The sequence below is a fragment of the Bombina bombina genome, chromosome 4 (assembly GCF_027579735.1).
Source record: "Bombina bombina isolate aBomBom1 chromosome 4, aBomBom1.pri, whole genome shotgun sequence".
Taxonomy (NCBI): domain Eukaryota; kingdom Metazoa; phylum Chordata; class Amphibia; order Anura; family Bombinatoridae; genus Bombina; species Bombina bombina.
The window spans coordinates 75,071,970-75,093,467 of NC_069502.1; the positions used below are offsets into that span (position 1 = coordinate 75,071,970).

Consider the following 21,498-nt stretch of genomic DNA (forward strand, 5'->3'; position numbering starts at 1 on the left):
GCACTAGGTTCTGTGCCGTGTATAATAGCATCAGAACAAGGCTCCCATTGGAGCCTATGGAAGCAGGCTCTTGTGAGTTCAAAGCTTCCCTGCAATGCAAACACGAGGTCTGAGTAGAGCTCAAATATCGCGCTTGCGTAAGCGATATTTTGTGCTCCACTCGTAATCTGGACCTTTATGGGGACTTTATTTCCATGTTCAATTTCCATTAACATAAATAGCAAAGGGAAAGTTTTGTCTGTGGAGTTATTGGAATTATATTTGACAGTAGCAGGCCCATTTATCAAGCTCCGTACGGAGCTTGAAGGGCCGTGTTTCTGGCGAGTCTTCAGACTCGCCAGAAACACAAGTTATGAAGCAGCGGTCTAAAGACCGCTGCTCCATAACCCTGTCCGCCTGCTCTGAACAGGCGGACAGGAATCGCCGGACATCAACCCGATCGAATACGATCGGGTTGATTGACAGCTCCCTGCTGGCTGCCGATTGGCCGCGAGTCAGCAGGGGGCGGCGTTGCACCAGCAGCTCTTGTGAGCTGCTGGTGCAATGTTAAATGCGGAGAGCGTATTGCTCTCCGCATTTAGCGAGGTCTTGCGGACCTGATCCGCAGTGTCGGATCAGGTCCGCAAGCCCTTTGATAAATGGGCCTGTGTGTCTCTGTGCCACAAATAAATGGAAATTATAATGAAAATTAGATATTAAATGCTTGTTCTCACATATATGATTACATTTGAGTATTAATATTTTCTAATCTGTGAAAACTGCATTTTCCTTTTTCTTTTCATCTTCAAATACATTTGACTTTGACGTGTTATATATTAATAGCAGTTTTATATTAGCGCAGAATTCTATTATTTTTTTTCAGTCTTACAACTTTTGATCATATGAATGAATTTGCTTCAGATTTGGCAATTTTGTGATAAAATAATTTTAAGTTTTGCAAACATAAAAATAGTTTCAGAATATGGTGAGGCAGGATCACCCTTACTTATAACCCTTATTTAACGCAATAAATGCCAGGTGAGGCTTCAATGTAATATATTAGAGTCCTTTTTCTGAAGGGTTTAACTCTACTATACACACTAAATTCTATCAAACAATTGTCTTCAATAGGTTTTTGTTTTTTTACCATTGCTTAAATTGCAAGCTTGTCTCTTCGTAATATGTGGTAGGGAAGGAGGGGAATGGGAGTAAGGCAAAATGAGAGAAGAACAATTGTTAATAGGAGTAAATTAGAAAGTCGCTTTAAATTGCACGCTCTATCTGAATCATGTAAGAAAAAAATTGGGTTTAATATCCCTTTAAACACACAAACACATATATACTGTATATAAATACATATGCATATGAAAAATAAGAAAACTGGACATTTCAAAATTTATGGAATGGATCCTAAATTTGAAACATATTTGTCACACCCAAAATAATTTGGAATTCAGTTTTAAATAATTGGTTTTAGTATCAATACAAACAGGGTCATTAAAGTATTTTTTATTACTGCACATAATCATTCATTTATAACATTTAAAAATCTGTTTTAAGAAACATAAAAAGCACATTTCAAATTTGTGTAGAAGCATTTTTGCACTATACCTGCATTTGCGAAAATACTTCTAGTGAAGTAATAGAAAATCTTGTGATCATAAATATTGAGCCTATGGGGCCTATCTATCAAGCTCCGAATGGAGCTTGACGGACCGTGTTTCTGGCGAGTCTTCAGACTCGCCAGAAACAGCAGTTATGAAGCAGTGGTCACAAAGACCGCTGCTCCATTACCTGTCCGCCTGCTCTGAGCAGGCGGACAGACATCGCCGGAAATCAACCCGATCAAGTACGATCGGGTTGATTGACACCTCCCTGCTGGCGGCCCATTGGCCGCGATTCTGCAGGGGGCGGCGTTGCACCAGCAGCTCTTGTGAGCTGCTGGTGCAATGCTGAATACAGAGAGCGTATTGCTCACCGTATTCAGCGAGGTCTGGCGGACCTAATCCGCACTGTCAGATCAGGTTCTCCAGACTTTGGTAAATAGAGGCCTATGGCAGTAGGTTGTGTGCACCAGCATTTCTGTCTCATGCACTAGCACGCTGTACTCATGTCATGCTACATATCACCACCAGCACTTATACTAGGGGTATTTTTGCAAATACATAATATAATGTAAAAATCTTTTTATGAAGTTTAGATTTGAGTTTTATGTCACTTTGATGCAAACTATAAAGTGAATTAAAATGCTTTAGCCTACTCCATGTCATTTTAACTTCATCAAAAGTAAATTCATTAAGGACTACCAAATGCTTCTTTGCTTAAAGGGACAGTCAAGTATAAATTAAACTTTCATTATTCAGATAGGACTTTTAATTTTAATCAACTTTCCAATTTACTTTTATCATCAAATTTGCCTTTTTCTCTTGGTATTCTTAGTTTAAACTAAACATAGGGACACGTGGGCCAGGGGGTTATTTAAGATTTAGCACAAAACAATGCTAAATTTAAGACAATAGATAATAAACAGTCACAGTCATGTGATCAGGGGGCTGGAAGAAGGTTCCTAGATACAAGGTAATCACAGAGGTAAAAAGTATATTAATATAACTGTGCTGGTTATGCAAAACTGGGGAATGGGTAAAAAAGGGATTATCTATCTTTTAAAACAATAACAATTCTATGGTAGACTGTCCCTTTAATAAGAAATAGCCATATGAGTATTGTTAAAATGTCTACATTAAATCATATTTTTATCAGCTTAAAATGCAAACTAATGGAACGCTGTAATATAAAGTGATACATTTTTTATGCTGACATTCATTAAGAGACACGTTTTTCAGAAATATCCTGCTGTTTGCCAAGCCTGGAGCAATACTTATTCACTAGATAGAAATGCTTTCACTGTCCATTAGTGTATGGTGCTTTATTTTCTAATTCTGTCTTGTGGGTTAATATGCTGCAGACCAAGGAAAGATGAGGATCTCTCAAAAGATTGTCTCTTCACATGTTATTTTATTAAAATATAACAGGATCACTACATTATGCAATAATAAGGTATTCTCTATACAAAAATACATCCAGTGTGCCTGATATAAGGGCTATCACAGTATTCTTAACCGTAGTGGGAGTTTTAAAGGGTTGCAAACCTACCCGATCTTTCAGGTTGCACCCCCAATGTGCTGAGGAAGAGGTACAAAATAGCCCCTCCCTGCCATTGTTTCTTGCTATCTAGCCACACCTCCGCACCAGCAAGCCACACCCCTAAACACTCAGTAACACTCATAAACTGCCAGCTCTGCCCACAGAACACCTGTGACCCTAGCCAGACCAACTCCACCCCCATTATACTTGTGACTGCCCACATGCTTTTATATCTCAATATAAGTGCTCACCCACTATTATCGGTTTCCTGTATTCACCTCAGCTCAATGGGCTTTTAAAGACCTTTGCTAAAACAAAAGATAAGCAGCTTACACGAAAGCAAATCATATCAACTACTATTTAATTCAGTGTTCAATATTCACTTCAATATTAACAATAAATTCCTACTGCAAAATAGGTTTGTTCACTGAACCATGATCAACAATTCATGCTGTGTACAACTGACAATGTCATGCAATTTATTTGCAAACATAAATTAAGTCTCATGATCATATGATACCCACTTTAGACTAATAGTGAATTTTGAAGAAAATTAATTAGATAAACATTTCTAAAGGATTGTGATTAACCTCAATTTTTTATAATTTTTTGGCCACATTTTCACAATCTCAACTTCACTATACAAACTATCTAGCCATAAAAGTGTTACAATATTAGACTTCACCTATTTTACAATGTACAGCAGCTTTAAACCCTGTGCAAACTCAATTCATTAAGCAAAAAAAATAAAGAAAAAAACCCCCACCAGAAATCATCCTTTATAGAATTTCACAAAACATAATGTATTTTTATGCTCATTCACTTTTACTATTTAGGGATAGATTACAAGTGGAGCGCTAATTTATTGTGCGCCCGTTTATGGGCGCGCATTAAATAACCAGCAATTACAAATGGCTGGTTATTGCTACCGCGGGCTTGCTGTGGCAATTAGCGCTCCAAAAATTAACCAGATATCAGATCTCTGGTTAATTTTCTAAATGTGCCCCAATTGCTCCCAAAAACATAATTTATGCTTACCTGATAAATTTATTTCTCTTGTAGTGTATCCAGTCCACGGATCATCCATTACTTATGGGATATTAACTCCTCCCCAACAGGAAGTGCAAGAGGATTCACCCAGCAGAGCTGCTATATAGCTCCTCCCCTAACTGCCATTACCAGTCATTCGACCGAAAACATGCAGAGAAAGGAAAACCATAGGGTACAGTGGTGACTGTAGTTTAATGGAAAAATTACCTGCCTTAAAGTGACAGGGCGGGCCGTGGACTGGATACACTACAAGAGAAATAAATTTATCAGGTAAGCATAAATTATGTTTTCTCTTGTTAAGTGTATCCAGTCCACGGATCATCCATTACTTATGGGATACCAATACCAAAGCTAAAGTACACGGATGACGGGAGGGACAGGCAGGCTCTTTATACGGAAGGAACCACTGCCTGAAGAACCTTTCTCCCAAAAACAGCCTCCGAAGAAGCAAAAGTGTCAAATTTGGAAAATTTGGAAAAAGTATGAAGAGAAGACCAAGTTGCAGCCTTGCAAATCTGTTCAACAGAAGCCTCATTCTTAAAGGCCCAAGTGGAAGCCACAGCTCTAGTAGAATGTGCTGTAATTCTTTCAGGAGGCTGCTGTCCAGCAGTCTCATAGGCTAACCGTATTATGCTACGAAGCCAAAAGGAGAATGAGGTAGCCGAAGCTTTTTGACCTCTCCTCTGACCAGAATAAACGACAAACAGGGAAGACGTTTGTCGAAAATCCTTAGTTGCCTGTAGATAAAATTTCAGGGCACGGACTACATCTAGATTGTGTAGCAGACGTTCCTTTTTCGAAGAAGGATTAGGACACAAAGATGTAACCACAATCTCTTGATTGATATTCCTGTTAGTGACCACCTTAGGTAGGAACCCAGGTTTAGTACGCAGGACTACCTTGTTTGAATGAAAAATCAGATAAGGAGAATCACAATGTAAGGCAGATAACTCAGAGACTCTTCGAGCCGAGGAAATCGCCATTAAAAACAGAACTTTCCAAGATAACAACTTGATATCAATGGAATGAAGGGGTTCAAACGGAACCCCCTGTAAAACATTAAGAACTAAGTTCAAACTCCATGGTGGAGCAACAGTTTTAAACACAGGCTTGATCCTAGCTAAAGCCTGACAAAAAGCTTGAACGTCCGGAACTTCTGACAGACGTTTGTGTAAAAGAATGGACAGAGCTGAAATCTGTCCCTTTAAGGAACTAGCGGATAAACCCTTTTCTAAACCTTCTTGTAGAAAAGACAATATCCTCGGAATCCTAACCTTACTCCATGAGTAACTCTTGGATTCGCACCAATATAAGTATTTGCGCCATATCTTATGGTAAATCTTTCTGGTAACAGGCTTCCTAGCCTGTATTAAGGTATCAATAACTGACTCAGAAAAACCACGTTTTGATAAAATCAAGCGTTCAATTGCAAGCAGTCAGCTTCAGAGAAATTAGATTTTGATGTTTGAAGGGACCCTGGATCAGAAGGTCCTGTTTCAGAGGTAGCGACCAAGGTGGACAGGATGACATGTCCACTAGATCTGCATACCAAGTCCTGCGTGGCCATGCAGGCGTTATTAGAATCACTGATGCTCTCTCCTGTTTGATTCTGGCAATCAATCGAGGAAGCATCGGGAAGGGTGGAAAAACATAAGCCATCCCGAAGGTCCAAGGTGCTGTCAAAGCATCTATCAGAACCGCTCCCGGATCCCTGGATCTGGACCCGTAACGAGGAAGCTTGGCGTTCTGTCGAGACGCCATGAGATATATCTCTGGTTTGCCCCAACGTCGAAGTATTAGGGCAAAGACCTCCGGATGAAGTTCCCACTCCCCCGGATGAAAAGTCTGACGACTTAAGAAATCCGCCTCCCAGTTCTCCACTCCCGGGATGTGGATTGCTGACAGGTGGCAAGAGTGAGACTCTGCCCAGCGAATTATCTTTGATACTTCCATCATTGCTAGGGAGCTTCTTGTCCCTCCCTGATGGTTGATGTAAGCTACAGTCGTGATGTTGTCCGACTGAAACCTGATGAACCCCCGAGTTGTTAACTGGGGCCAAGCCAGAAGGGCATTGAGAACTGCTCTCAATTCCAGAATGTTTATTGGTAGGAGACTCTCCTCCTGATTCCATTGTCCCTGAGCCTTCAGAGAATTCCAGACAGCGCCCCAACCTAGTAGGCTGGCGTCTGTTGTTACAATTGTCCAGTCCGGCCTGCTGAATGGCATCCCCCTGGACAGATGTGGCTGAGAAAGCCACCATAGAAGAGAATTTCTGGTCTCTTGATCCAGATTCAGAGTAGGGGACAAGTCTGAGTAATCCCCATTCCACTGACTTAGCATGCACAATTGCAGCGGTCTGAGATGTAGACGTGCAAAGGGTACTATGTCCATTGCTGCTACCATTAAGCCGATCACCTCCATGCATTGAGCTACTGACGGGTGTTGAATGGAATGAAGGACACGGCATGCATTTTGAAGCTTTGTTAACCTGTCTTCTGTCAGGTAAATCTTCATTTCTACAGAATCTATAAGAGTCCCCAAGAAGGGAACTCTTGTGAGTGGAAAGAGAGAACTCTTCTTTTCGTTCACCTTCCATCCATGCGACCTTAGAAATGCCAGTACTAACTCTGTATGAGACTTGGCAGTTTGAAAGCTTGAAGCTTGTATCAGAATGTCGTCTAGGTACGGAGCTACCGCAATTCCTCGCGGTCTTAGTACCGCCAGAAGAGCACCCAGAACCTTTGTGAAGATTCTCGGAGCCGTAGCCAATCCGAATGAAAGAGCTACAAACTGGTAATGCCTGTCTAGAAAGGCAAACCGTAGATACCGGTAATGATCTTTGTGAATCGGTATGTGAAGGTAAGCATCCTTTAAATCACTGTGGTCATGTACTGACCCTTTTGGATCATGGGTAAAATTGTCCGAATAGTTTCCATTTTGAACGATGGAACTCTTAGGAATTTGTTTAGGATCTTTAAATCCAAGATTGGCCTGAAAGTTCCCTCTTTTTTGGGAACCACAAACAGATTTGAGTAAAACCCTTGTCCTTGTTCCGACCGCGGAACCGGATGGATAACTCCCATTAATAAAAGATCTTGTACGCAGCGTAGAAACGCCTCTTTCTTTATTTGGTTTGTTGACAACCTTGACAGATGAAATCTCCCTCTTGGGGGAGAGAATTTGAAGTCTAGAAGGTATCCCTGAGATATGATCTCTAACGCCCAGGGATCCTGGACATCTCTTGCCCAAGCCTGGGCGAAGAGAGAAAGTCTGCCCCCCACTAGATCCGTTCCTGGATCGGGGGCCCTCGATTCATGCTGTCTTAGGGGCAGCAGCAGGTTTCCTGGCCTGCTTGCCCTTGTTCCAGGACTGGTTAGGTCTCCAGTCTTGTCTGTAGCGAGCAACAGCTTCTTCCTGTTTTGGTGCAGAGGAAGTTGATGCTGCTCCTGCTTTGAAATTACGAAAGGAACGAAAATTAGACTGTCTAGCCTTAGGTTTGGCTCTGTCTTGAGGCAGGGCATGGCCTTTACCTCCTGTAATGTCAGCGATAATTTCTTTCAACCCGGGCCCGAATAAGGTCTGCCCTTTGAAAGGTATATTAAGCAATTTAGATTTAGAAGTAACGTCAGATGACCAGGATTTTAGCCACAGTGCTCTGCGTGCCTGAATGGCGAATCCGGAATTCTTAGCCGTAAGTTTAGTTAAATGTACTACGGCATCTGAAATAAATGAGTTAGCTAACTTAAGGGCTTTAAGCTTGTGTGTAATCTCATCTAATGGAGCTGATTCAAGTGTCTCTTCCAGAGACTCAAACCAAAATGCTGCTGCAGCCGTGACAGGCGCAATGCATGCAAGAGGTTGCAATATAAAACCTTGTTGAACAAACATTTTCTTAAGGTAACCCTCTAACTTTTTATCCATTGGATCTGAAAAGGCACAGCTATCCTCCACCGGGATAGTGGTACGCTTAGCTAAAGTAGAAACTGCTCCCTCCACCTTAGGGACCGTTTGCCATAAGTCCCGTGTGGTGGCGTCTATTGGAAACATCTTTCTAAATATCGGAGGGGGTGAGAACGGCACACCGGGTCTATCCCACTCCTTAGTAACAATTTCAGTAAGTCTCTTAGGTATAGGAAAAACGTCAGTACTCGCCGGTACCGCAAAATATTTATCCAACCTACACATTTTCTCTGGTATTGCAACTGTGTTACAATCATTCAGAGCCGCTAACACCTCCCCTAGTAATACACAGAGGTTTTCCAGCTTAAATTTAAAATTTGAAATATCTGAATCCAGTTTGTTTGGATCAGAACCATCACCCGCAGAATGAAGCTCTCCGTCCTCATGTTCTGCAAATTGTGACGCAGTGTCTGACATGGCCCTAATATTATCAGCGCACTCTGTTCTCACCCCAGAGTGATCACGCTTACCTCTTAGTTCTGGTAATTTAGCCAAAACTTCAGTCATAACAGTAGCCATATCCTGTAATGTGATTTGTAATGGCCGCCCAGATGTACTCGGCGCTACAATATCACGCACCTCCCGAGCGGGAGATGCAGGTACTGACACGTGAGGCGAGTTAGTCGGCATAACTCTCCCCTCGTTGTTTGGTGAAATATGTTCAATTTGTACAGATTGACTTTTATTTAAAGTAGCATCAATACAGTTAGTACATAAATTTCTATTGGGCTCCACTTTGGCTTTAGCACATATAGCACAGATATCTTCCTCTGAATCAGACATGTTTAACACACTAGCAAATAAACTAGCAACTTGGAAATACTTTTCAAGTAATTTACTATAATATGAAAACGTACTGTGCCTATATGAAGCACAGAAAAAGTTATGACAGTTGAAAATTAATAAACTGAAAAGTTATAGCATCAAATCTTTGTAAAAAACACAATTTTAGCAAAGGATTGCTCCCATTAGCAAAGGATAACTAACCCTGATAGCAGAAAAAAAAAAAAAATACAGAAATAAACATTTTTTTTTTTTATCACAGTCAACTACAATCTCACAGCTCTGCTGTGAGTGATTACCTCCCTCAAAACAAGTTTTGAAGACCCCTGAGTTCTGTAGAGATGAACCGGATCATGCAGGGAAGACAATAAACTTCTGACTGAATTTTTTGATGCGTAGCAAAAGCACCAAAAAAGGTCCCTCCCCCTCACACATAACAGTGAGAGAGATCAGTAAACTGTCATAAATTAAATAAAACGACTGCCAAGTGGAAAAAAATAGTGCCCAAAACATTTTTTCACCCAGTACCTCAGAAAATTAAACGATTTTACATGCCAGCAAAAAACGTTTAACATTAATAAATTGAGTGTTATTAAAAAGCCTGTTGCTAGTCCCTGCAAATTAGGCTAAAGTTTTATGCATACAGTATAATTCCAGTGAAGTGCCATTCCCCAGAATACTGAAGTGTAAAATATACATACATGACAGCCTGATACCAGTTGCTGCTACTGCATTTAAGGCTGAGTTTACATTATATCGGTATGGCAGAATTTTCTCATCAATTCCATTGTCAGAAAATAATAAGCTGCTACATACCTCTTTGCAGATTAATCTGCCCGCTGTCCCCTGATCTGAAGTTTACCTCTCCTCAGATGGCCGAGAAACAGCAATATGATCTTAACTACTCCGGCTAAAATCATAGAAAAACTCAGGTAGATTCTTCTTCAAATTCTACCAGAGAAGGAATAACACACTCCGGTGCTATTATAAAATAACAAACTTTTGATTGAAGGTATGAAACTAAGTATAATCACCACAGTCCTCTCACACATCCTATCTATTCGTTGGGTGCAAGAGAATGACTGGTAATGGCAGTTAGGGGAGGAGCTATATAGCAGCTCTGCTGGGTGAATCCTCTTGCACTTCCTGTTGGGGAGGAGTTAATATCCCATAAGTAATGGATGATCCGTGGACTGGATACACTTAACAAGAGAAATACAGTGGTGTGTTTGTTTTTAAAATAAAAACAATGAGCATCTTTTTTTTAAATATAACTGAAAGAAGAAGTTATGAAGGGTTAAAGTTGGCAGATGTGGGGTGTTAGAAAAAGCCTTTTCATTGCGGTCTATGTGTGTTCCCTGTAATATGTATATGCTTATATACATATATATTTATGTGTTAATATGTGTACATACACATACAAACACATAAATATATATGTATATACGAATATACATATAAATTAAAATTTGCTGCCCACTGATACGCGCCTTTGCTGTGCTAGGTTCTCATTCCGTGCCTCACAGCATGAGAATGAGGTCCCCATTGGAGATTATGGAAGCATTTGCATTGCACCTAACTTGTAATTACTAAGTATCCAAATAAGGATCAGATTACTAAGTGGGGCGCAAATATCACCCTCGCGAAAAGCGATAATTTGCGATCCACTTGTAATCTGGCCCTTTTTTTGATACTTGAAATGGTTTTGAAAGACTCATGTTCTTTAGATTTAATTCCACATCACAAATAACAACAGAGGACTGCTGTCCCTGGGCACTTATTCACACATCACTGTGGTGTAAATTGCATTGGGAATCAGGAAGCACCAATTCATCTCTTCTCAGGCTACCACCCCCTGCTTCTGCAAACTGTTCTGCAAGAAAAGAACACTGTGCTGTCCTATGCATTCAAGAGGTAAAATTGCGTGCACGTTTCATATATGATTTGAGCTATATGTTATCTTCTAATTAAATAAATAAAAAAAACACTCGGCTAGATTACAAGTTTTGTCGGTAGTGTTGCTAATGAGCCTTTTTTTCCAGTGCACACTTTAAACAACGCTGGTATTACAAGTTTTCTGAATGGCTGCATTAGCCTCAGAAAAGTGAGCGTTGAGCAAATTTAGCGCCACTTCTACCTGTAATACCAGCGTTGCTTACGGTAGCGGTAAGCTGGAAAAACGTGCTTGTGCACGATTTCCCCATAGGATACAATGGGGCTGAGCTGGCTGAAAAAAACCTAACACCTGCAAAAAAGCAGCGTTCAGCTCCCTAACGCAGCTCCATTGTTTCCTATGGGAAAATACTTTCTAAGTCTACACCTAACACCCTAACATGAACCCCGAGTCTAAACACCCCTAATCTTACACTTATTAACCCCTAATCTGCCGCCCCGCTATCCTCTCCACCTGCATTATATTATTAACCCCTAATCTGCCGCTCCGGACACCGCCGCCACCTACATTATACCTATGAACCTCTAATCTGCTGCCCCTAACATCGCCAACACCTACATTATATGTATTAACCCCTAATCTGCCGCCCCCAACCTCGCCGCCACCTAACTACAATTATTAACCCTTAATCTGCCGACCGGACATCGCCGCCACTATAATAAATGTATTAACCCCTAAACCGCCGCACTCCCGCCTCGCAAACGTTAGTTACATTTTATTAACCCCTAATCTGCCCCCCCCACATCGCTGACACCTACCTACAATTATTAACCCCTAATCTTCCGACCCCAACGTCGCCTCTATTATAATAAAGTTATTAACCCCTAAACCTAAGTCTAACCCTAACACTCCCCTAACTTAAATCTATTTTTAATAAATCTAAATAAAATTACTATAATTAAATAAATTATTCCTATTTAAAACTAAATACTTACCTGTAAAATAAACCCTAATATAGCTACAATATAACTAATAGTTACATTGTAGCTATTTTAGGATTTATTTTTATTTTACAGGCAACTTTGTATTTATTTTAACTAGGTTCAATAGCTATTAAATAGTTAATAACTATTTAATAAATACCTAGATAAAATAAATACAAATATACCTGTAAAATAAACCCTAACCTAAGTTACAATTACACCTAACACTACTCTATAATTAAATTAATTACCTAAACTACATACAATTAAATACAATTAAATAAACTAAATTACAGGGAAAAAAACTAAAATACAGAAAATAAAAAAGAAATTACAATATTATAAACTAATTACACCTACTCTAATCCCCCTAATAAAATAAAAAGCCCTCCAAAATAATACAATTCCCTACCCTACATTAAATTACAAATAGCCCTTAAAAGGGCCTTTTGCGGGGCATTGCCCCAAAGTAATCAGCTCTTTTACCAGCCCATAAAAGGGCTTTTTGCTGGGCATTGCCCCAAAGTAATCAGCTCTTTTACCTGTAAAAAAAATACAATACCCCCCCAACATTAAAACCCACCACCCACACACCCCTACTCTAAAACCCACCCAATCCCCCCTTAAAAAAACCTAACACTAACTCCCTGACGATCACCCTACCTTGAGCCGTCTTCACCCAGCCGGGCCGAACTCTTCATCCAATCCGGCAAGAAGAGGTCCTCCAGAGGGTCCGAAGTCTTCATCCTATCCGGGAAGAAGAGGACATCCAGACCAGAAGAAATCTTCATCGAAGCGGCATCTTCTTTCTTCATCCTTCCGGAGTGGAGCGGCACCATCTTGAAGACGTAGAACATCCTCCTTGCCCGACGACTAGGCGACGAATGACGGTTCCTTTAAATGACGTCATCCAAGATGGCGTCCCTCGAATTCCTGATCGGAACAGCCAATAGAATGCAAGGTCAATCCGATAGGCTGATTGAATCAGCCAATCAGATTTTTTCCTACCTTAATTCCGATTGGCTGATAGAATCCTATCAGCCAATCGGAATTCGAGGGACGCCATCTTGGATGACGTCATTTAAAGGAACCGTCATTCGTCGTCTAGTCATTGGGCAAGGAGGATGTTCCGAGTCGGAGGTCTTCAAGATGGTGCCGCTCCACTCCAGAAGGATGAAGAAAGAAGATGCCGCTTGGATGAAGATTTCATCCGGTCTGGATGTCCTCTTCTGCCCAGATAGGATGAAGACTTCAGACTCTCTGGAGTACCTCTTCTTGCCGGATTGGATGATTACTTTGGGGCAATGCCCCGCAAAAAGCTCTTTTAAGGGCTGGTAAAAGAGCTGATTCATTTGGGGCAATGCCCCGCAAAAGGCCCTTTTAAGGGCTATTTGTAATTTAGTGTAGGGTAGGGAATTTTATTATTTTGGGGTGCTTTTTATTTTATTAGGGGGATTAGAGTAGGTGTAATTAGTTTAAAATATTGTAATTTCTTTTTTATTTTCTGTAATTTAGTGGGGGGGGGGTTTCGTAATTTAGTTTATTTAATTTAATTGTATTTAATTGTAGGTAGTTTAGGTAATCAATTTAATTATAGAGTAGTGTTAGGTGCAATTGTAACTTAGGTTAGGGTTTATTTTACAGGTATATTTGTATTTATTTTATCTAGGTATTTATTAAATAGTTAATAACTATTTAATAACTATTGTGCCTAGTTAAAATAACTACAAAGTTTCCTGTAAAATAAAAATAAATCCTAAAATAGCTACAATGTAACTATTAGTTATATTGTAGCTATATTAGGGTTTATTTTACAGGTAAGTATTTAGTTTTAAATAGGAATAATTTATTTAATTATAGTAATTTTATTTAGATTTATTAAAAATAGATTTAAGTTAGGGGGGTGTTAGGGTAAGGGCTAGACTTAGGTTTAGGGGTTAATAACTTTATTATAGTAGCGGCGACGTTGGGGTCGGAAGATTAGGGGTTAATAATTGTAGGTAGGTGTCGGCGACGTTGGGAGGGGGCAGATTAGGGGTTAATAAAATTTAACTAGTGTTTGCGAGGTGGGAGTGCGGCGGTTTAGGGGTTAATACATTTATTATAGTGGCAGCAATGTCCGGCCAGCAGATTAGGGGTTAATAATTGTAGGTAGGTGGCGGCGAGGTTGGGGGCGGCAGAGTAGGGGATAATAAATATAATGTAGGTGTCGGCGATGTTAGGGGCAGCAGATTAGGAGTTCATAGGTATAATGTAGGTGGTGGCGATGTCTGGTCATCAGATTAGGGGTTAAAAAAATGTATTTTAGTGTTTGCGCTGTGGGGGGGCCTCGGTTTAGGGGTTTATAGGTAGTTTATGGGTGTTAGTGTACTTTTTAGCACTTTAGTTAAGAGCTTTATATTCTGGCGTTAGCCCATAAAACTCTTAACTACTGACTTTTATATGCGGTAGGAGTCTTGGAGGTAGAGGCTGTACCGCTCACTTCTTCCAAGACTAGTAATACCAGCGTTAGCCAAATCCCATTAAAAAGATAGGATACGCAATTGACGTAAGGGGATTTGCGGTATGGAAAAGTCGCGGAAGAAAAGTGAGCGGTACACCTGTACCTGCCAAACTTGTAATACCAGCAGGCGTTAAAAAGCAGCGTTAGGACCCCTTATTGCTGCTTTTTATGGCTAACGCCAAACTCGTAATCTAGCCGACTGTGTTTATCAGCATGTGAGCAAGTGATCTGAGCATGCACAAAAATATTAATATTGAGTAAAAGAAGCTGCACCAGTGTTTATCAAGAAGTTAATGTGTAGAATTTTACAAAGTCCTGAAATCCTGTGAAAAAAGCTGCTGGAGAAGTGTTTTCTAATGGATTGGAACATTGCTGTCAAACAATCCCCATGCAAAGTATAAGGAGTGTTATCTTGCCCCAAATGTATTTGAAAAGAAGCTTATTATAAACAACTTATCATTGGCTTCTTTATTGGATGCTTTTGAATTTAAAAACCTATTAGATCGGGAGCCATAACTGGGCTATATTCCTGTTAAGTATATATTTAGCAGCTTCACAAAATATATTTCAAAATTCTTTTTAATTTAACTCTGAGATATGAAATATATGCAAATAACCCAGCTTTCATTATAGCTCTTATGTCCCTTTAACAAGAATATTGGAGCAGAGAGAAGTTTATTTTCAGCAAATAAACCTGTCAATCAAATCTTTCCAATTGCAGACACTTATAGGATGGTTAAAGGGACACTATACCCAAACATTTTCTTTCATGATTAAGGTAGAGAATACAACTTTAAACAACATTCCAATTTACTTCTATTACCTAATTTCCTTAATTCTTTAGATATACTTTAATGAAGAAATAGCAATGCACAAGGCGAACCAATCACAGTAGGCATCTATGTGCAGCTACCAATCAGCAGCTAATAAGCATATCTAGATATGCTTTTCAGCAAAGAATATCAAGAGAATGAAGCAAAGTAGATAATAGAAGTAAATTAGAAAGTTGTTTATAATTGTATGCTCTTTCTAAATCATGAAAGAAAAATTTGGGTTTCATGTCCCTTTAAGCTTAATAAGGGCTACTGGGAGATGTTAAAGGCACTGATATAAAATCATTCAGAAGAGTAAGGCGTTTTTTCTTGCTAAAACAAAAGCAGCAATGACTTCTGGGAGGATGTCGTGATGTGAATCTGCAATGAAAGGGGAGTTATAAAAAAATGTAGTTATTAGATCCTAATCATGAGACAATAAGCATCAGTTCCATGTACCACTACCTAGTCTCTAGTACACTGATCACAGGGCAGACCTATTTTGGCTGGAAGATTTTACCCAACTGCTTGTAAATGATTGGTTATTCATCTCTGGGTTTAATTTCAAATATGGCTTCATCTGTAAGGAAGGCTATTGAGAGCCCGTTCTCTACCAGAGGATATTAAAAGCAGATCTGGGATAATCCCTCCCTCTTTCACAAGGCAACATGGCTGCTCCATAACTCATGTCACTTAGCACAAACTATGTCAGGGTTACACACCTTCTCTTTTAATATGTTTCTACAAACCTGGATTTATTTGGAAACTAGAGAGTTTGGTGTCTGGGCTGCATTATTTTGCCAAGAATAGCATCTTTTTATTTTTGCCATCACCTTACAGCCAGTATTGTCACCTATATCTCTCTAGACAACCCACATTAACTCTTTGCTGTAATGGCTGCTCTCATTTACAAAATAATATCCCTTTCTTATGTTAGGAGATGAGCACAGTAGTTTGGGGCTGTGCCTTTTCCTCATTGTGGTATAAATGCATTAGCACTAATTCTGTTTAAATGAGTGCCTTTATAGGATGCATCTATCAACCATTTCACTGACGTCAGGTTGGTGGTATTAATAGTACCAATGGTTTTCATTACAATATATGTTCTTGTTAAACTCCTATATATTCTAACCTGGCTTTCCATGGAATGTTTAAATATGCACAGCGTAAATCGTAATTTAAGTACACTGGATGTGCAAAAAAACATAGAAATTCATACTTAAAAATACAAAATACAATGCGTAATTGTTGCTTTATCGTAAAATGGGCTGAACATGGATGTATATGAAATTGTCTCTCAAATCCCAGTGTAATTCTGTAAAACATTTCACCCCCGTTCTTGCTGATTTTTCTCAGGTGGCAAGGAAAACATATGCATACGAAAATAACAGCGATCTTAAAGGTAAAGTGCACTGTAAACAACATTATTTGATTTGTATTATGCATAATACTAAAGGTTTAAACATACGCTGGGTTCTCCATGTGTACCTCGTTCTCCATTGCTATGAGAAAAATCTTGTCACAGGGACAGCCGCTTTTTAATAGAATTCTATGAGGGCTGCACCTGAAATTGTTGATTTTTTTTTAGAATTGGGCCCTATGTATCACCCTTTGGGACTAGCACTGTTTGGTTCAGTGTTACCTTGACTGTGCACAGCATCCAGCAACAGTGAATACATTACTATGGTTTGTACTATACCAGTGTATCTTCTATTATATGAGCAAACCTCAATCATTGTATAGTTATTCTTTCTAAATAACAGCCTCTCTGTACTAATTGTCTACTATTGTTAGATGAAATGTGGGGTGCTGGTGAATTTAAGTGTTGCCCCATCTCTACAATGTCACCTTAAATATTATAGGGAAGGTGTTATATTCACAATCTGCATATTTTGTTTTTAAAAAGTCAGCTTGTCAGGGAGAAAACGACCTCCTATAGGTACGTTCTAATTAACTGACAGGCGATATACATCATATGGGCTAATATACTATTGTGTGTAGTTTAAACTTGCACAATGAAATTATACCGATCCAGGATATCATCCTATAATATAAAAGGCCAAGGGGCATATTTATCAAGCTCAAAATGGAGCTTGATGCCCCGTGTTTCTGGCGAGCCTGCAGGCTCGCCAGAAACAGCAGTTATGAAGCAGCGGTCACAAAGACCGCTGCTCCATAACCTGTCCGCATGTTTTGAGCAGGCGGACAGACATTCCCGGAAATCAACCCGATAGAGTACGATCTATCTATCTATATCTATCTATTGATTGACACCCCCTGCTGACTCGCGGCCAATTGTGAGCTGCTGGTGCAATGCTGAATACAGCGTGCGTATTGCTCGCCGTATTCAGCGAGGTCCGACAGACCTTGATAAATAGAGCCCAAGTGTGCTTATCCGAAGCTGTCATGCGCAGTAGAGACAGCACAAGGACAAACACACCTGGCCTTAGAGTCTACCTGATCTGCTGCCGCACGGTGACGGTGGGCGGAAGTGGGCGTGGACGGGCATGAGCGTGGACGGGTGTGGCGGGGGCAGGGTGAGAGAGAGAGGGGAATGAGATAGAAAGAGAGGGGGAGAGAGCAAAAGAGGTGGGATAGAGCTAAAGAGAGTGTAAGAGAGCAAAAGAGAGGGGAAAGAGCAAAAGAGAGGGGAGAGAGCAAAAAAGAGGGGAGGGAGAGCAAAATAGAGGGGAAAGAGCAAAATAGAGGGAAGAGAGAGGGGGAGAGAGAGAGAGCAAAAGAGAGGGTGAGAGAGAAAATAAGAGGGGGAAAGAGAGAGAGCAAAAGAGAGGGGGGGGAGAAAATAAGAGGGGGGGAAAGAGAGAGCAAAAGAGAGAGGGAGAAAGAGAGCAAAATAAGAGAGGGGGAGAGAGAGAGGGGGAGAGAGGGGGGATAGAGTAAAAGAGGGGGGAGAGGGGAGAGAGAGCACAAAAGAGAGGGATGGAAAGAGGGTGAGAGAGAAAATAAGAGGGGGAAAGAGAGAGAGCAAAAGAGAGGGGGGGAGAGAAAATAAGAGGGGGGGAAAGAGAGAGCAAAAGAGAGAGGGAGAAAGAGAGCAAAATAAGAGAGGGGGAGAGAGAGAGGGGGAGAGAGGGGGGAGAGAGGAAAAGAGAGGGGAGAGAGAGAGCGCAAAAGAGAGGGGGAGGGAGAGAGCGCAAAAGAGAGGGGGGAGAGAGAGAGCGCAAAAGAGAGGGGGGAGAGAGAGTGCAAAAGAGAGGGGGAGAGAGAGAGCGCAAAAGAGAGGGGGGAGAGAGAGTGCAAAAGAGAGGGGGAGAGAGAGAGCGCAAAAGAGAGAGCGAGAGAGCACAAAAGAGAGGGAGAGAGAGCAAAAGAGAGGGGGAGAGAGAGCGCAGAAGACAGGGGAGAAAGAGAGCACAAAAGAGAGGGGGAGAGAGCACAAAAGAGAGTGGGGAGAGAGTGCCAAAGAGAGGGGTGAGAGAGCGCAAAAGAGAGGGGGGAGAGAGCACAAAAGATAGGGGGAGAGAGAGCAAAAGAGAGGGAGGAGAGAGAGAGAGCAAAAGAGAGGGGGAGAGAAAACAAAAGAGAGGGGGAGAGAGCAAAAGAGAAGTGGAGCGAGAGAGCACAAAAGAGGTGGAGCGAGAGAGCGTAAAAGAGAGGGGGAGAGAAAGAGCACAAAAGAGAGGGGGGAGAGAGAGCGCAAAAGAGAGAGGGGAGAGAGATCACAAAAGAGAGGGGGAGAGAGAGCGAAAAACAGAGGGGGAGAGAGAGAGCGCAAAAGAGAGGGGAGAGAGAGCACAAAAGAGAGGGAGAGAGAGCGCAAAAGAGAGGGGGGAGAGAGAGCAAAAGAGAGGGGGGAGAGGGAGCAAAAGGGAGGGGAAAGAGCAAAAGAGAGGGGGGAGAGAGCAAAAGAGAGGGGAAAGAGAGCAAAAGAGAGGGGGGAGAGAGAGAGCAAAAGAGAGGTGGTGGGAGAGAGCGCAAAAGAGAGGTGGAGCGAGAGCAAAAGAGAGAGGGGGAGAGAGAGCAAAAGAGAGGGGAAGGGAGAGAGAGAAAGGGGTGGGACCGATGTACTGCAAAAAATGTGTGATTGGGCTTTAGGACTAGTACTATTATATTCAATACCCTGAAACCAATCTAAGTCTTAAGATGGAAAATCTATGTACTATAAAACACACTTACACATTTTCAGTGGGACACCCCAAATACCAACAAACTTTATTCAGTATTACTCCTAGCATAAAGCTAGACATCTTCAACAGGGAAGGGAAAGAGGTGACATATCCTCCCCAGCTTTGGAGTATACCTTGAAGCAGGTATTGATTCAGCCCTTCTGCACCTTACACTTCCTCTTTCCATTGAGTGGTCACTTGACCTTCCAGGTAGAACAAAGTCAGAATATCTAGCATATTAGACACCCGGTAGGGCCGGTACCTCTGTATGAACCAAAAATAAATCCATATCCTCATGTTACCATTTACTCTCACTCAATTCATTTAAGCAAATTTAACATAACATAAATACAGAAAACATTTGATATATTTTACAATACCCCTCCTTAGGTAAAACAAATACACACTATTCTAAAGGGACATACAATTTACACACCTAACAAGTATGAAGCCTTTCTTAAAGGGACAAGAAAAACAAAAATGTTCTTTCATTATTCAGACTGAACAGCTTTCAGATTCTCTTCTGTTATCTAATTTGCTTGTTCTTTTTGTATCCTTAATTTAAAAACATACCTAGGTAGGTCCAGGAGCGGCAATACATTACTGGGAGCTAGCTGCTGATTGGTGACTGCACATAAATGCCTCTCGTCCTTGGTTCACCAGATGTGTTCAGCTAGCTCCCAGTAGTGCCTTGCTACTTCTTCGACAAAGGATACTAATAGAATGAAGACAATTTGATAATAAAAGTAAGTTAGAGAGTTGTTTAAAATCACATGCTCTATATGAATGATAAAGAAAACTTTGGGAAAAAAAATTAAGTTGATTAACTCCACCCCTTCATCACCACCACTTGTCTTATTTAGAGAAGACAATCCAGATTTGTTTCTGGAATAGAAGGCTTGCTGCTGTAATCCTGTTAATGAAAGTGTGCAATATCATCACTTCTGCTGATATGTACAAGGGTTAGGCTTGTCAAGTCTGTTCTTACAGTTATCAGAATCAGAAAAAATAACACGTTTTCATATTTAAATCACAGGAAAAAGGGGCAAAATAAATCATTCAAGTGATCGAAAAGGTCTACATTGAAATGTACATAACTGCATTTCAGATTTAAATAGAAGAATGTATGCAATATACTTCCATTAGCAATAATGATCCTAATAAAAGTTATTACTGGTTCAGCGGCATACGCACATATGCTACGCATGATTAGATCATAGAGATTCAAACAATATGCTCAGAGAGCTCTAGGTGGTGTTTACTCCATCAGTGAAGACTTTGGGCTCCATTTATGAAGCAGCGAATGCTGCTCGAGAGTCCTAAAATTTCAGGTTAGTATAAAACAGAAGATAAAAAGCATTGGTCATAAGACTGCTGCTCCTTAACCTGACAGCCCCTGCTAGTGGCTGATTGTCCGCCAGTTAAAAGGCGCTCTTGCACATGCATTTAACTAGAAATGCTTGTGCAATGATAAATTTAGCGATGTCGAGTGGCCATGATTGGCTACAGCAAATCATGTCCGTTCTACATATAGTAAATCTACCCCATAATTTGTGTCATACAAGCCACTGCTCTCCGAGAAGGTGTGGAATGTGAATGCTAGTGCACAGCGCTCTCACTGCATATGTCTGTATGTTGCTGAAATACAGCAAAAAGATTACTATTTCAAATTTAAATGCACTCATGCACATTTCAATTTTGACCTTTCTATTCCTTTTAAGTATATTGAAAAGCTTTTTACTACACATAATGATACATTTTTTAATAGAATCTCAAAATGATATATGTCCTTTTATGCATAACTTTCTTAGTAAAAGGACCATTTATAGAATTCTGCATACCAAAGTGATCTCTTTTTCAAAATCAGGCTTCAATTAATTTAGATTTAGCCAAGTTCTGTAAGTAATTGGTAACACTAAAACCCATTTCTTTTAATTTCCTGCTCACAAACGCACACACACAGCTGAGAAGCAGAGTCTTCCAGGGGAAAAATTAACATTAGAATTTAATTATGGACTGAGGGCGGAAAGCGCTTCAGTATAGGGAACACAACTTCTTTAGCATAGTAACAAAGATAACATAAATGTAGTTTAAAAACTAATAGTTACATGCCAGGAATCTGGTTATTAGGCTGTAAAAATAATCATGCTAGATAGATACCATGTATTTAACATTCACAGCAATTGCTAATGTAACTGATGGCACACACTAAAAGCTTTTAACTGTAATTATCATTAGTCATACAGCTTATTCTGCTAATGTT

The 21,498-nt window shown here is 40.4% G+C and overlaps 1 protein-coding gene across 2 annotated transcripts in view; it reads right to left on the minus strand.

Annotated features, from left to right (window-relative positions):
• EFR3B (EFR3 homolog B) overlaps positions 1-21,498 on the minus strand; it is a 423,284-nt gene that overhangs the window by 181,289 nt on the left and 220,497 nt on the right. The window lies entirely within an intron of this gene.